Source organism: Copidosoma floridanum, unplaced genomic scaffold (genome assembly GCF_036245765.1).
Source record: "Copidosoma floridanum isolate Cflo_tuat_1 unplaced genomic scaffold, Cflo_Japanese_pri ptg000030l, whole genome shotgun sequence".
In the NCBI taxonomy this organism is placed as follows: domain Eukaryota; kingdom Metazoa; phylum Arthropoda; class Insecta; order Hymenoptera; family Encyrtidae; genus Copidosoma; species Copidosoma floridanum.
In genome coordinates this window covers 4,511,626-4,527,279 of record NW_028321907.1, presented here as the reverse complement: position 1 = coordinate 4,527,279, position 15,654 = coordinate 4,511,626, and the positions used below count along the sequence as shown (strand labels likewise).

At 43.6% G+C, this 15,654-nt stretch overlaps 1 protein-coding gene across 3 annotated transcripts in view; it reads left to right on the top strand.

Annotated features, from left to right (window-relative positions):
- Fstl5 (follistatin-like 5) overlaps positions 1-15,654 on the top strand; it is a 152,232-nt gene that overhangs the window by 51,866 nt on the left and 84,712 nt on the right. The window lies entirely within an intron of this gene.

Here is a 15,654-nt window from a genome sequence, read left to right as displayed (position 1 = left end):
GGGAGGGAGCAGATTTTTGCCGCGGGAGAGCTCGGCAAACAGAGACGCGCGCCTTTTTAGCGCGACCCGATCCTCCTCCTTCTTTTTCCTCTTCCCCCCCTCCCCACTGACGCGTATGTATAGGTATGTATAACCAACAGCTCCATTTCGCAAGCGATCTTTTTGTTTGAGCACTCGACATCTATATGGGATCGAGTTTGGAGACGAAAAATATTTCAACCGTGCGACGATTGGCTCTTTCGGGGGGAATAAGATTTTTTTTCTCTCTCATTTTTCGTATTCATATATATTGCGTGAAAATTACGTTTTTCACGAATATCGGTAGTGTACAGAGCACACATTTTTTTCCGAGAATTTCTACCATCCGACATCCACCTTAGCATTTAGTATGTAAGTTCAAGGGCCCACCTATTGTTCATCCAGCGATTCGTCAAGTTCATATTACACAGCAGCCCAAACGATAAGTATCGGCAAGTATCTCGCTCGCGATGGTACCGATCGCGCAACGCAGATACAAGCTTTTGAAATATGACTGTGGACGGACGAATGAAATGAAAAAAAAACAAAAAAACAAAAAAAAAAGTTTTTGCATGCGGAACCCCTTCTGCCGAATCATCGAGATCGGCAAAGTAGTCCGACCAACTGTACTTTGCATCCCGATCCGGTGGTGGGGGGGGGGGGGAATCAGCGAGACTAATGCGCCCGAGCCTAGTTTCGCGCACTTATAATCTCGTCTTGACGATAAAAACACCGCACACGTTAAGTACTGCTGCTCCTTTATACACGCGCGTCGAGAAAGCCGCGTCATCTTCATTGACTCTACGCTCTCTCTCTCTCTTTCTCGTTAACTTAAAAGAAATCTCGTACGAAAAGGATATTAAGAATAGTAATTTAACGCGCTCGGACGATAAATCATTACGAGCGCGCAGAGGAGTAGGTACTGGTGGTAAATATTAATAAATTGAACGATCGCGTACGCGCGGTAAATTTAAACGATCCATCGTACTATATATCTATCCGCCACTGATTAGTTTCTCGCTAACTACGCGCACGAATCCGTGTAGCCTGTGCCTTTATGCTCCGATAAATCGGGATTTATGCGAAAACGGAGCAAAAAGTCAACATTTTTTTTTATTTCCTATACTCTCGAATGTCTCCACAAAAAAAAAACAAATATCATCCACGTGCGTAACTGTAAACTTTGAGGTGGAAAAAAGCTAAGTACTCCCACATCCCTGCATTCCGATTTATTTTCATCCTTTAAAAGAAAGAGATACAATACTTCCTTACTCATATGCTTGTTCGTATTACAATTGTAGAGTTTTCTAGTGGTACTCTTCAACTGCAGTATCTAGGTCTGGAGAGGATTTTTTTCTGGTATCGAAAAAAAAAAAAAAATAAAGTGTTTGCCCACAACATGCTGAAAAGGAGTCAAGCGGGTGTCCTGGATAGTTTTTCCCCACAGTTTTCTTCCGGATGATTCTCAATAGATTTTCAATATCTTTGAGGTGCAAGTGAAATGATTTTTCTAGAAAAAGAGTACGAGTTATTCAATTTTCTGGGCTGTCAGAAATCATTCCGAAGCTCAAAATGGGATTCGGGAAGGACATTCGACTCTACATGCAAAGTACCCGATTTGCCATTGTGGGAAAATCTGCAATATCAGCGAGTCAATAAAATCACGAGGCGCAAAACAGAAGCGCCAAAGGAGAAATCGAAATCCATTTGTTTTAAAATTATTACCCTCGGGCTCTTTTTCCGGAAAACCTGGCCATAAAAATTCACTGCTTGAAACTCGAGCCGGAATACATACATATACGTACGTGCCATGTACGTTATTCGATTTTCCTGAATGTACGAGATATCAGGAAATTTGAATCCTTAATACAACCTAAGACCCCAAATCTTCGTCCATACAGTACACGACATAAGAGTGCCAATGTGTAGAATCTCGTTGGCACATAAAAATGAAGCTTATACGCACGAAAATATCCATAAGTATAGTTTTTTGTCGCGATGGTAATTATTTTTTGTTAATTCTGGTACACGATAACAATGGATGTTTCATATTCCAAGCGCCATCCATCCATCCATCCGTTATTTGCCCTAATGGGAATTAATGTCAACACGTGACAGCCGCCGTGTAAACGTAGCAGTGGCGTAATCGCAGATTGGATTCCATCAAAAACAAGCTCTCCCACCCTGGAATGGCACCCCACGTGTGCGACGGAACTTCTCAAGTGTCAACACGTAGTATACCCAGCTTCCTCCCATCAGACCATGATGGAAGTAGGTCATGACTTTACGAGGCCGACGTGGTGTATACCTACGCGTAAAGAGACAAATGGCATTCATACATACCTTCTCTTCCATGCAGGCCAAAAGTACCGGTTGTCAACCTGTGTATTTGTTATAAAATATGATAACACATAAGCCGCTGAAAGTGGCTCTCTGTCGTTGTTGGTCACTCGTTTAAATCCGACGTTCAGAGCATACAATAAAGTACAACTAATTTTAGTTGAAAGATTGTTAATTGACAGTGCGACGATTTAAAACAAAAATAATCGACAGATTTTGTTTATTGGAAATACAATTTTTATGTTACAGGTTATTTGTTGGGAAAACATTTGAAAGTGTACAATCGAATGATATTTAATACCATGTGTGCGTACTTCAACGAAGCGTATTATTTTTGCAATTTATAAATTTTTATATTTTTTAAAAACCTTTACCCTCACACATTTGTTGACTCAATTTTATTTGTTCTTTTTTTATATTCGTAAACTCAAACAATGCGACGGCGTCAAACTAATGGCCGTGCGAAATTGCATTCGCAGTGACAGGTTTGTCGTATCACCCGGTTCGAGCTTTCCGAGGGCGTATTTATTTTTCTCTAGACGCGTCAACTTGAAAATTTATTTAAAATCTCTGGATCGGGTATTGAAAAAGTGCCACGAAAAATTATTTCACAAATCGCCTTTACTCTCGCAAAGTCTGATTTCGTTAGAGCGTACATGTGATTTCTCGTGACGATTGATTTGTAAGAGCATACACGCGTGTGACGCAAGAGTTTGATGCGCGCCCAATTCGCAACTGAGGTAATGAACCGCGTCGGGTCTCGGGATGAGCGTGACGTCGAGTAGTAACGTGGTGTAGACACATACAATTGATGCCTGGCGTGCGCGGTGCGTTAAATTTCTCATTTCCAAAGATGTTAGCGCGAAATTTGTGAAATTCGCGAAACCGCACGAAAAGGTTGAGAAATAATGCCTTTTTTTGTCGAAACTTTCAATCTTGACAATTGACTTCAAGAGAGCCATATTTTTTGTCGTTTCGTCAAAGTTTTAGCTACTACTTCTTTGATAGTTAGCAGGCTCGATGATAATTAAATGATCCGACACTTAAATGATATATTCTTTTGAAAAAGATTTATCAAACATCCATCCACATTCACTTCGATCGAAGTTAGTCATACTCTTATAATTTAATGAGCCGTTTTGTATGTTTTTTTTACAGGATTACATTATTGACATTTTTTTACATAATTTTCCTTCCATTTTTTTTCAAACAAAATTTACGAGCAGTAGTGCTCTTGTACACAAAGGAATTTTCATCCTAAACAAATAAATAATGAAAATCATCATGTCAATCAAACTTGTTTTTACAACTAAATTGTTAATACAGGACGCCCTTAGTAATAATACAGATTTTAAATATTTTGGAATATACAAGCTTGTTTAGCATTTTATTGTAATAATTACAGTCTTGCCGTTTGACAAAATAGGCATTATTTATATTCCAAGTTGAAGACACATGTTTAATTTATTTATTAGTTAAATAAAAAACAAAAAAAAATCAATTTTTCAACAAGGGAATCAGAGGATGAATTATAAAATAAAAAAATTTATTGTTACATGTTAATATCTTCAAATTCGCAATAGCTTGCAGGAAAAGAAAGACAATGATTCTTTTTTACCCAATAACCTTTCAAGCGAGTACTACACACTATTGCCTCACACCGCCAGTCACGCCAGCCACAAAATTACCTCCCGAGATGTAAACTCGTAAATTGACATGCACGTTAAAACCTTAATTACTCGTGCCTTCCAACCTGCACGCTCGCAACAGCCCAACAAAGTCCGGTCGAAAGAAATCACCGAAAGCACAACCATATTCCCCGTGCACCCATTGAAATACCGATACTCACGATTTTCTCGTCTATTGTATATACGCGTGCTCGTAAAAAACGATGCTAGAGTCGTTAAACCCGCGCGCCGGTCTTAACTCCCGGGTTTATGGAGACGCGATGATCGAGCGGGAACCTCGTCTGCATATAAATCAAGCGCTGATCCCCTTTCTTACCCTCTATGCGCTTTATGCGCGCGAGGGGCGTGTGTGCGTGCGCGTAAGAGAAAGGATGAGATTGAATAAATCGGTTGCACGGTATAATATATATATAGGAGATGCCTTTTACGCTCACGCCCTTCGAGCCCTCTCGCGCGGGGGTTAAGTCCTACTTGCTTAAATTATACAGGTCTATGTTAACGGTGCTTGTTCGAAGTTAATCATATCTGGGTGTTAATGGTCAATTTACGCAGGTGAAGTGTAAATATGCTGCTTGATGGTACATGAAAGGGATTTGTTGATTCGTGAGCTTAAACTTTTTTTTTTTTTTTTTTTTTTCACGGGCACGTGAGTGCTGTACTATTTGCGAACTACGAGAGCTTGCGATTGAGTGGATACCGAAGTTTCGAGATGCAACGTGTAGGATTCATATTTTAAGCAATTTTATTTGTGTTTATTCGATTTACTCGTTTGATCGTTTTCATCGATTTACCCAAAAAACATTCTCGCTGGTTAGCGCAGATTTATCATTAATTTAACTTTCCGGATCAAGTCGAGTCGAAGTATAATTTATACGAACGGCTCGCGCGAGTTTAATGCTAAGATTTAACGTGGTTATAAAACTCCGATGGCGCACATCTCGCTTCACAATCACTCGATGGGCTTTTTTTGTCGAGGTATTCCGCGATATTCGTAGCTTGTCGTTTTTTCTCTATCCAAGAGTCGAAAGCATCGTGGAATCGATTTATCACGCGTATGAAGCGCATGTGACGTTGGTATACGCTCGTTCATTAGCTAAAAATAAGTAACTCTGGAGGGAGGGGAGTCGAGAAGAAACTGTTTTCCCAACACGCAGCGCGCAAAGTTCATTACTATATGCTAATGAAAATCGCATTAATTTCCAAGCCGACCGGAGCACCTTGCAATATTCCTGGAAACGAGAAAAGCCACTCGGCTCTTTTATTTTCCAAGGGGAAGGAAATTTCCGTCGTGACACACCCAAACAAGGTGGAACGATAACAAGGGAAGATGCGGCAGCAGACAAAAAACGAGTACACAAACTCGCCGGAAAAGAGTATTACGCTCCTCGCGATATCATGTCATAATAGATCCGCGTTACTACCGTGTTATTGTGCGACTGGACCGCGTCTCTCGGATCCCTTGAAAAAGAACGAATCGTCATATTTGCTAGAGACGCGCTAGATCGATCCAAGAGTTTTTGCTTACGTGGGACTTTTTTGCGAACTCGCGGGAGTATAAAAAAAGCTCATCCATTGAGTACATATTTTCCAAGATTTCGTACGTTGGCGTCTGATTGCGCAAATCGTTTTTGCTGATGGCTCGTTTTCGATTTTTATATGTGCGTGGCTCTTTTTTCCCGAATTAATTTTTCGGCGAGAGACAAATGATCGCAGCCAACGATGGATTTTGCGCGCGTGGCCTGACGAGCAATTATTTTTCACACTTTACCCGCCGCATCGCTCTTTTCGCTTTACCACTGCCTCATTCGTTTTCCGCAGTACTTTTTTTTTTTTTTTTCCTGCTATCCATTTAATTCGATTGAATTCTTTTTTTCCCCAACTAGGCGTCTCTTGAGACCGGGAATATGTTTTCTGAAACGCAATTTTCACTTGACCGTCGTCGTTATTCAATAGTCTTGGCATCAATGTTTTTATTTTCACCAGTTCAACGTCATTCGTATTGAATTTCATAAAATACGATCCATCGGTCCATACAAAATCGAAACCCCGGAATGAAAAATAAAGGCAAAAAGTCACGAAGCTAAAGAGAAAAAAAAAAAAAGCAGACTCGTCGCAAAACGAGTACAAACTGCACGCGTGTGCCAATACATGCGTACACGCAATTTGAATTTAGCTCGCTTTCGCTCTTTCCGTGTGGATAACTCCGTTGTGGCGGCATCTTCACGCTTCCATTAGCCGATTACGCTGTCGCGGCTTTGCAATTCATGACTTTGGCGAAGAAGATGTTAATTAGTTGGTACAGGGTCGTAAGGACGGGAAGTAAGTGGAGGAACAAAAAATATAGGAGGAGGGGGGGGTGCTGCACCGAGTTAAAATGAGTTACCGCATCGCGGAGGCTCGAGAAGTTTACAAAGTGGTAATTTCTTCGTTTTTTCGTTGTTTTGATGGTCTCTCGAGTTGTCTTTGCCAAGATGGGTAATTTCGAATGAACATTATAAATCTCCTGGCGATGAACTTTCACATTTTTATTAACAGTATGTGCTTTTGACCCGATCACCAACTTTTTTTCTTAAATCTTTTTTTTTTTTTTACATTTGACACATTTTGACGTCACTCCAGGCTTTCCATCTATAAAAAAGCTTGATGTTGTTAAAATACGCCTAGCTTCTCGTAAAAATATTTTTGATGTCCAAACCAAGACCAGTTTATTATTCATTGCTTAATTAATTGATACAGTAGCAGTACGATATAATTGTAGTATTCGGAACAAGTTTTACCGGCAGATCATTTCACGAAAAATGGTGCATTGTCTCTTTTATTGGCATTTATCGGAGCTTCTCCGGTCCGTGTCAGCTCATCGTTAATTAAACAATGGTGTATTGTGCGCACCACCGCTGCAAACAGTTTCAATGTACCAAAGCCCTCTGTCAAAGTTCTTTGTAATCAGACCTTCGGTTTGTAATTCAATACATCGAATCGATTCGATAATACATTTCATTGTGCGATAATTCTCATTAAATTCACTCGATTCGCTAAGCTTATCAATATTTTCATGGGTACGTGGGACGGAATATTACAAATTAGCGGCATTTCCCAGAAGTTTGCGTGTAAACGAAATTATTCGTAAATTTAAATGCTGTTTTTTAATTTCTACTCATTCCTTTATTTATTTTTACTCTTCTAGAGTTACAATTAGCTCAACTGTTACGTGGTTATTGGCAAAATCACCTAAAAACTCAAACTTTAAGAATATAATATGCTTAAGCTGATTTTAATAGTTAACGAACAAGAAAATTGCATTTATAACATTCGCGCCGTACATTTTCTCTACGTGTGCAGTATTGGCTTGTCAATTCAACCCCAACGATTCATCGTGACGGTAGAAAAAATCACTATCCTGTTTGAAAAAAGCCCCCCATAAAAATGTCAAAATTCACCCTCACGTACCTGCACTCGCGTTACCTAAATTCAAGGTACACCTGAGAATCCCGCCCCAAAGACCAGCCAGCCACTCGAGTAAGGAGTAACAGCCGGCTTAGCGGCGGTACCAGCGCCTTACAACCCCCCTTCCTTACCCGCAAACTCCCCCCCCCTTTTTTCCACTGCAGGGGAGGATTTGCGTGAGTAATTCGCGCGAAGCTGTACTTTTCCAAGCACGCGCATGCAACCGGAGAATACGAAGAAGGAGAAGTTGTCTCCCCACCTCCCTGGCCTACTTTTCGCCGCGTACCCTTTCACCGCTCCCGGGGGCGTTAATTTGATTGACTGTAGCGCAGACCAGATAACACCGGGGGTAAGTATAGGGTTGAGCAGCGCGGCACGCTTGTTACATTGTAATGGCGTTTATCGTTCCTGCCGTTGTTCCGCTTTTTCGAGTGGTCTCGTTTGTTTGCACGACGAGCTGCTCTCGGTTAAGTGCATATTTGGGTGGAAGAATCTATAGTCAAGTAACAGCTGCAAATTTTACTTGTCAATACATCGAAACGCTTCCACTGCGGTTGCACTGAAAATATTAATCATGTGCTGCTTGAGAAAAAAAATATATCATTGGTATGGGCACGCAGTCATTTATAATGTCGAACAATGCACCCCATCGAAGATTAACTATTTTCAGCACTTTTTGTCAATAATTCACGCTGAACTACCTACGATTAAGAATACTAAAATTTTCTTAAAATTTTCCGTGACTCAGTTTTTTTATAATTGCACTGCGTCAAAAATGTATTCAAGTTACAAGCGCATAATAAAGACTGAAGTATAACCACAACTTACACGTTTTGTTTCACATTTTCCATGTAAAATTAGGCTGTCCCTATTTTCTCCTCTTATCGTCTTTTCATACGTTTCGTTCGAAGCATATGAGTCATTTTGTTTATTCACAGTCGTGTAACTGAAAATCCAGGTGAGAGCAATTAGAAGGGCTCCAAGGGTGCAAATGTCATAATATCTGGGTCAATGGGCTCGAGTTTTCCCAGCACAGTCGACGGGCACATCTACACACTCGAATTTCTCCGCTACTTGCACGGTAATTTTCAAAGGACTAAAACTGCCTACGAGACCGAGCGAGACAGTGTCGGGGAATGGGGTACGTAACTTACTTCTGAGGGGTGGTTGACAGTCGAGTTCATCATAATCAAGCTGAGGCTCCCTCTACTTCCTCTTTTTTTTTTTTTTTTTTTCTTCCTCGCGCTGGGATGATGAATCCCCGAGTCTGGCATACTTTGGGACCATTTCTCAGCTCAACGCGAAAGGCAGGACTATACTCACAAATCTTGTATGCAGTGCCCGCGATCCCAAGGTTGTTGTTATTTTATCGTATTGTTTTTCTCTAAATCGTTCGAATCAGCAATACTAATCGAGTTCGGAAGCCCGCGAATTTCACCTAAATACTACCCCCTTGATGATTTTATCACAAAAACCATCCGCGTTTTTAAGTAGTAAAACCAGCCCCCTAACGTGCAATAATGGCACACCATCACTGCTCCGAAAGGTGTATCCCCTAAAGTATAAAAGATTGTTCTTCTTCTCCCCGTCGTCAATATGAGATGTCACAGTAGTTATATCGGCTGGAGGAAAGAAAAGGGTGGGGAGGGAGGGGAGCTTAGGGCAAAGCTCTCCAGCGAATCCAGTGATCATAAAGTGACCGGCTCTCGCTTTTTTTACGGCCCTCGTCTCACGCGCAGTCGACGAAATCCGCACGTACCGCACATCCTTTCCCGGATTTGCCAAATCCTCGCGGAACGATAATTCTACCCCGCACCCCCCCCCCCCACCCTCATCTCTCTCTGACATTTTATTTGAAAAAAAAAAAAAAAAAAAAAAAAAAAAAAAATCATTTCCGCTCTCGTAATACCGCGTAATGTATCACCTCATCGCCCTGTAATAATGGCTGCTGCTCCCTTTGTAGGGAGATGGCCGGGTGAGAATCGATCGATTCCGGCGCTTTAAAATTCAATGGTTAAAGTACGCGTCATTCATTTGGATTGTATCCTGGAATTCCGTGGCTCCGTCGCGTTCCCCCAAAGGAAGTTCCATTACAGAAGCCAGCTACGGATGTTTAGAAGCCGCTTTACGTCCCGACGAGTTTTTCCGACTTACCGAGCCATAATAGGTTTCCTGACGATCCCTCCGCCGGAAGAACATCTTTCCTTCCTCCGAAAAAAAAATCTTGGCTCCCTAACGCTCCCTCTTCGACGTGTCAAACGGCCCTTGCTCGCGCGCGATAGAGCCGAAAATTTATGACCTCCTCGGCGAGCTCGTACACCCAAATAATTTAGTCTTCCTCCTCAGCACACGACGAGGCTTCATTTTTCCCCTTCCGCGTCATGATTTACAACTCCCGGGCATCACACCGGCTTCGATATTCTTCAACCCCGTGACCTTTAAAATCGCGAGATTTTTCACGCAAAGGAATCCACGAAGCGCGTGGGGGGTGGGAACGAATAAAGAGCCTTTTTATTTGTCTTTCCCTCTTTATCTCCCCCCCCCCTCCTACAGCATCCGGTTCGCTGTTGCTTCCCCCCCCCCCATTCACCTGCCCCCTTCCGCCCGGCGACTCTCTCTCTTTCCGGGTTTTTCTCGGGACTCCCTTGCTCTCCTCCCCGACACTTCCTCCGGCGTATATATACTTTCGCGATTCATCCTCGGTGTCCCTGCTATCGCGGACTCGAGGATAAGAAGTACACGAAATAAATCACGCTCCCCGACAACTGCTGTCGCTGTATAGTTTACTTTAAAAAAAAAAAACAGGCTGCTTCGTTTGGGTATACGAGACGAGACCCTTCCAAAGTTCCCAGAGCACCGTGTCCGTCATCTTCGTCCCTCGCCACCAAAGCGACCGTCGATTTATCGCTCTCGTCTGGCTCTTAAACAATGGCTCAACACGATGACACGGCGATTGATCAACAATAGCTCGTATGGATGTACTGTTGTATACATACGTATGGGGTACGTATACACGGTTGGAGAGACGGGGGGGGGGCAGGCTGCAGCTGCGCCTCCTCCCTCTATGCGTTACGGGTAAAATCAATGCGCGGGACAATGGATTTCCCTTATTACGCGAGGCGGCAAGTCGTTGGACCTGTTGACTCGAGCCTCGAGGATGATTTGTAGAAGGGACCCCCTCTCACTCTCGAGGGCCTTTGCGCGTTTACGCTGCGTTGGCTTGCACCTATACACGGTCGTTGCGACGCACATTGTGCGTATGATATTGCGGGTGTACACGAGTGACGGATGACGCGGCGTTGCTACGGTATGGTCGGAGGCCTCGGAAGGAGAGACCGGGCTCTTTGTTTTACGGTTAAACAAACAACCAAACTACACCTCGTTTGGCTTGATTCTCAGCGCATGGGCAACAACGTATTTTTTGCCATTATCGTGCTGCGGCACAATTGAGAATAATTGAATTGACAAGGTACTGTTGGTCGAATCAAGAGAATGAGTCGCTTTTTTAACAATGAAATAAGGCGGAACCCTCAGATCGCTCATTCGTGTATTGTATATATACACCTTCGTTAAAGTGAGCTCACTTACAACGAGCCGCTGTAAAGCAAGAAAGTGGAACGATGGTGTAGCCAAAGGAGGAGGGAAAACGAGGGAGGGAGGGAGGGAGAAAAAAAGTACGTAGTTGATGGTGCTTTTAACCCTCGGGAGGATCGTGAGACCCTCACGCGATCCTCCTCCTCCCCCTTTTCGAATCAAAGCTGTTATTTCTTTACCGTCGTCTCGCGCAAGTGTGTGTGGATGTGTATGTGTCTTTATACCTGTTTTTTAACCCCCCCCCCTCCCCCTCAGTCTCGTTCGAGAACACCAGCAAGTACAATGAAACTCATTTCCTTTTCACGTCTCGGTGGACAAATTGCTGCAGCCCCTTTGGTATCGGCCATCGATACACACTCCTTACTTTTTTTTTCTTTTCTTTCGCTATTTATTAAGTGGGTATCGAGTCCTCTTTATGAGTTGAATTTTTAGGGTAAAAAGTGGTTTTTTTCATGTTGCACGTGTATATATAATATACCTTAGGGTACCCTAGTTGGGACAAATTCTGGACGGCAGCGGATAGCATGTTACGCTAAATTCCAACTTCCGCTTCAATAATCGTCTTATGAAAAGCACAGCGTGAAATTTGCATGACCAACCCAACATCGTTCGGAGGACTTCCAATACCGAACATGTATTTTTCGACCACTCCCCCGTCCCCCACGAATCCTTGCACGCCCGCTGAAATCGCTTGATAATTTGCGGTGGACTTGACGAAAGTGGAACCCCACGGAAGGCCGGCCTATAGCAGTTGCGGCGCACGTGTCGCCAAGTCGCGCGGCTCCCATCTGCACGCGGCCAACTTTCCCGCAGCCCCTTCTGGAATTGGACGCGTCGCGCGCTTACGTGTTTTGTCGGCTGAGCACGTTTTTTTTCCCCCCCAACCGGGGGTAGTTCCGCTCCGGTTCACGCGAGAGTTTCGATGCCGGTCGATCTCCGGCTTCCGAACTGCCGGGCGCGGAATCCCGATAAGGATGTTACGACTCCACGCGCCCCGAATATCAAAAGCCCGCACCAGTGGTGGGAGCATAAACAGTTTTTATGACGTATCCGAGGATATTTCTACATTCGTTTTGCCGAATCGTCACTCGAGTGCGGGTACCTCTGTGTCATCAAGACACGAGTGGGATTATCGCAAGTGTCGTGCCCGGGGTCTCGACTTTAGTGGGCAGGCACAGCCGCTCTCGTGCGCCCCATTGTGCCCCGACGGTCTGGCCTCCGGGCCGACGTTATCGCTCTCCCGACTTCCTCCCCCATCGCCCCTTTGTTGACTTTTTTGTCCAGGGCTGTACCGGCTCGGGGCGAAAGGGTTTAGCGAACTTTGTTCATCGAGATGTTTTGGCTTGTAGATGAATTTTTGAAAACCAATATTGTACTTTGGAGGGGGGAGGGAGGTTTCGTGATCCTCGACTTGAAAATCGCAGCCGAAGAAGCGGGGAAGTTCGAGGGGCGTGTTTGGTCTTTGGGGAAAATTTGCCGTGCCCCTGTTGTTCAACATATAGTCCCTCGATGATCACGAACTATTCGACGACGCGTTACTTTCTCTTTTTTTCTTGAACAAGGATAACGAGGTGAGTTTTTTCTTCATCGTCCCTGTGTAGTGCGCAATGCTAAGTTGACGCGTCGTAGATACGAGGGGCAAAACGCAAAGCGGTACGTGTATAGAAAGCTCCTCCGCCATAAGCTCAGCTTACGAGCGGAAGGAAAGGTGTTGTTGGCTGGCTGAGCCTATATATACTGAACTGTACAATCGTCGTCTTCGTTGTCCTGGAAACGCCTGTCGTTGCTGGTATATATTCGCTCTCTTTATCCGTGCATTCATGCGTGCGCGCGCGTACGAGCACAGAAGCGAGATTAAGTTTGGCGAATCGTGTGGCTCGTCAAAACTGCCTCAGGACCAGAGGATGAAGGATACTTATAGCAAGGGAAATTGTCTCACTTGCCGAATACTCTCGGTTGGATGGGTGACATTTTATATACGTGTTATTGTAGACAAATCCGTACAAGCTTACGATTGTTTTTTTCAATTAAACATCTTCTGTTACTTGCAATTCAGCTGAAATTCCTTTTTGAGTGCCACCCCCTTTGTCAAGTAAAACATTTCAACGCATTTAATTGTTCATTTGACTCCAGTGATTTCGATGGGCTCAAGCTAACTTATTACATCCAAGCATCGGGACATTTTCTTTCGCTCATTATGTTTAAATAAAACGACCTACTTTTTAGCAATATCAACATAATTTGTGTCAATATTTTTTTTTTTTTTTTTTTCAGCAATACATGATGATGTCATTTTGACAACTTCATCATAAGTGTGCCGAATCGTGTAAATCTTGCGCAACGCTGAGATTATATATAAGCACGTGTCCATGTCTCACGTAGCGTACCGGGTGATTTTCACACCGAGTCGACAACCTTTGTCTTTTACAAATAACAAATTGACTAGCACTTTCGTGGGTAAAAGTGTTCCTCGCTCGGTCGAGCTCGCGCGACTGTGGTGTAATATTGCAGCAAGCGAAGCTCAAAGTACACGCAGACTGTAAACGTGCGCGGCGGTGTGTACTTGTTTGCCACTGACGCACGGATGAGACGTCGCCGGTGCCGCGGGTTTGTTTGCTCGGGGACGCGGGTACAAGTCGTTTTAATTGCTCGGCGTGTGCGTTGGTTGTGTGCATCGTTCTAGGTGCGTGTACGTGCGTGGCTGGACAAAGAGTACACGAAGAAAGGCGTGTAGAGATGGGACGCACCGAGTGCCCGTCTTGTTCTTTTCTAACGAATAAGTATGCGGGTACGAGAGCGCTGTGCATTCATGACGATGTTTATTGTACCCACTTGCTGTTGAACGAGGGACGAGATTTTGGATTTTATTCGCGTTTCGTTGAAATTTACATCGTTAATTCGGGTAATTGGAAATTCAAAAGGTAATGCACAATTTCGGCTAAAAGGCCACTCGAAGCGTAATTTCAGCCCATTCCAAACTGAAAACGAGCGAGACCCGGAAGTGGATACATTTTTTCGACAATAGCAAAACCAGAAGGGCCGCGTTTTTTTCTTTTCTCCACTTTTTTCAGCCCCAAAATTCGCTTTGGATGGATGATTTTTATTATTTCCAGCCAGCTAAAAGCTCTTTCATGGCCGTTTGCAAAAGTAAATCTCTCAACACAACAGCCCCTTGGAAACCCACGCTAGCTTTCGTTACGATATTTTAATCGAAAGAAAACAGGAAAAAATTGTATGTGCACGCGGAGCGCCGAATCATCGAAAAGAGCCGTGGATCAGGGGGTAATAAACCAGGGGCGTTTAAAACAGCACCGAGGTAGCATATTCGACTCCATAACGGCGCAATATGCGCAGGGGCACTATGAGCCAACTTGCAGGGGAAGGAACAAAAACACACGGGGGAAAAAGCAACTGTAGAGAGAGAAAAGAGGAGCTCGCGTGGGCGCCCGTAAAAATGCAAATTGAAATTCCGCGGTAATAAAGGCCCGTTATAAATTTTCGTGCCACCCTAGACTTACCACGATGGCTCACACGCGTAGGCTCGGACTTTGGGGGTAATTAATAGAGCGCACACCTCCCCCCGTGCGCTTCTGGTAAGAAATATATCCTCAGAATTTCGTCCACACACGTATAGGCTTTCTCTTTTGTTCACGCGTTTACGGGTGTGTGGACCAGTGCGTATATGCACGTATGGAAGGATGGAATATTCCGTCTTTCTGCGGCTGAGTGTTTGCCCCCGTACTTTGTTATCGTCCTTTTTTCTCCCCTTCCAGCCGACTGGAGCAAAAGCGCGATTGTTTATGCATACGAGGATTTTTCTTCTGCGAAAACGTAAACTTTTTATCCCAGTTTTTTTTTTTCGGGCGCGAACGGCCATTGTTGGCCACGAGCGGCTCTCGAGCGAAAGGTAGGAATATTTTCCGGGAAAAAAAGCTCCTCATGGTCCTCGAAGTATTGCACGGGAGACCGTAATTTTACACATGGTGAAATTTTGCTGGTCCCTCTCTATAGTAAAAAAATATTTGTGAATTTATATCACTAAAAATAACGTGATTCCGTAAAAAAAAAAATAACTTAAAATAACAACTCGTGCATCCAAATTTTCCGATCGCAGCGCACGAGTGAAAAGATTAATCTTCTTTTTGCTCCTCGCTGAGGAGGAAAAAACTGCTTTCGTATTGCCGAGGAAATCCATTAGTTTGTATTTATACAAATGAAGAAAGATCTGCGTCGATGCGAAATAAAATTCTGGTTTTTCACACTACGGCGTTAAACGTTGCCACGAGAAAATCTCCATCATACTTTTTATTGTAGAAAAATACAATAATACACCCCAAGTTCTTTCCAACATAACAGTTAGCAACAAAGTAAGTTTGTAAGTTCCATACAAAAGCAAGGCGGCATTCAAAGTTCTAGTTATGCAAATGAGGTATACGCAGAGAATCGGATGGTATACAAAGAAACCAAAACAAAATGCTCCGTAATTGTACGCGCGTCACGCATTTGCATCTGCTTAACGATATTTTCATTTTTCGCATATTAATGGTTATTTGCGCACACACTGTCGGCC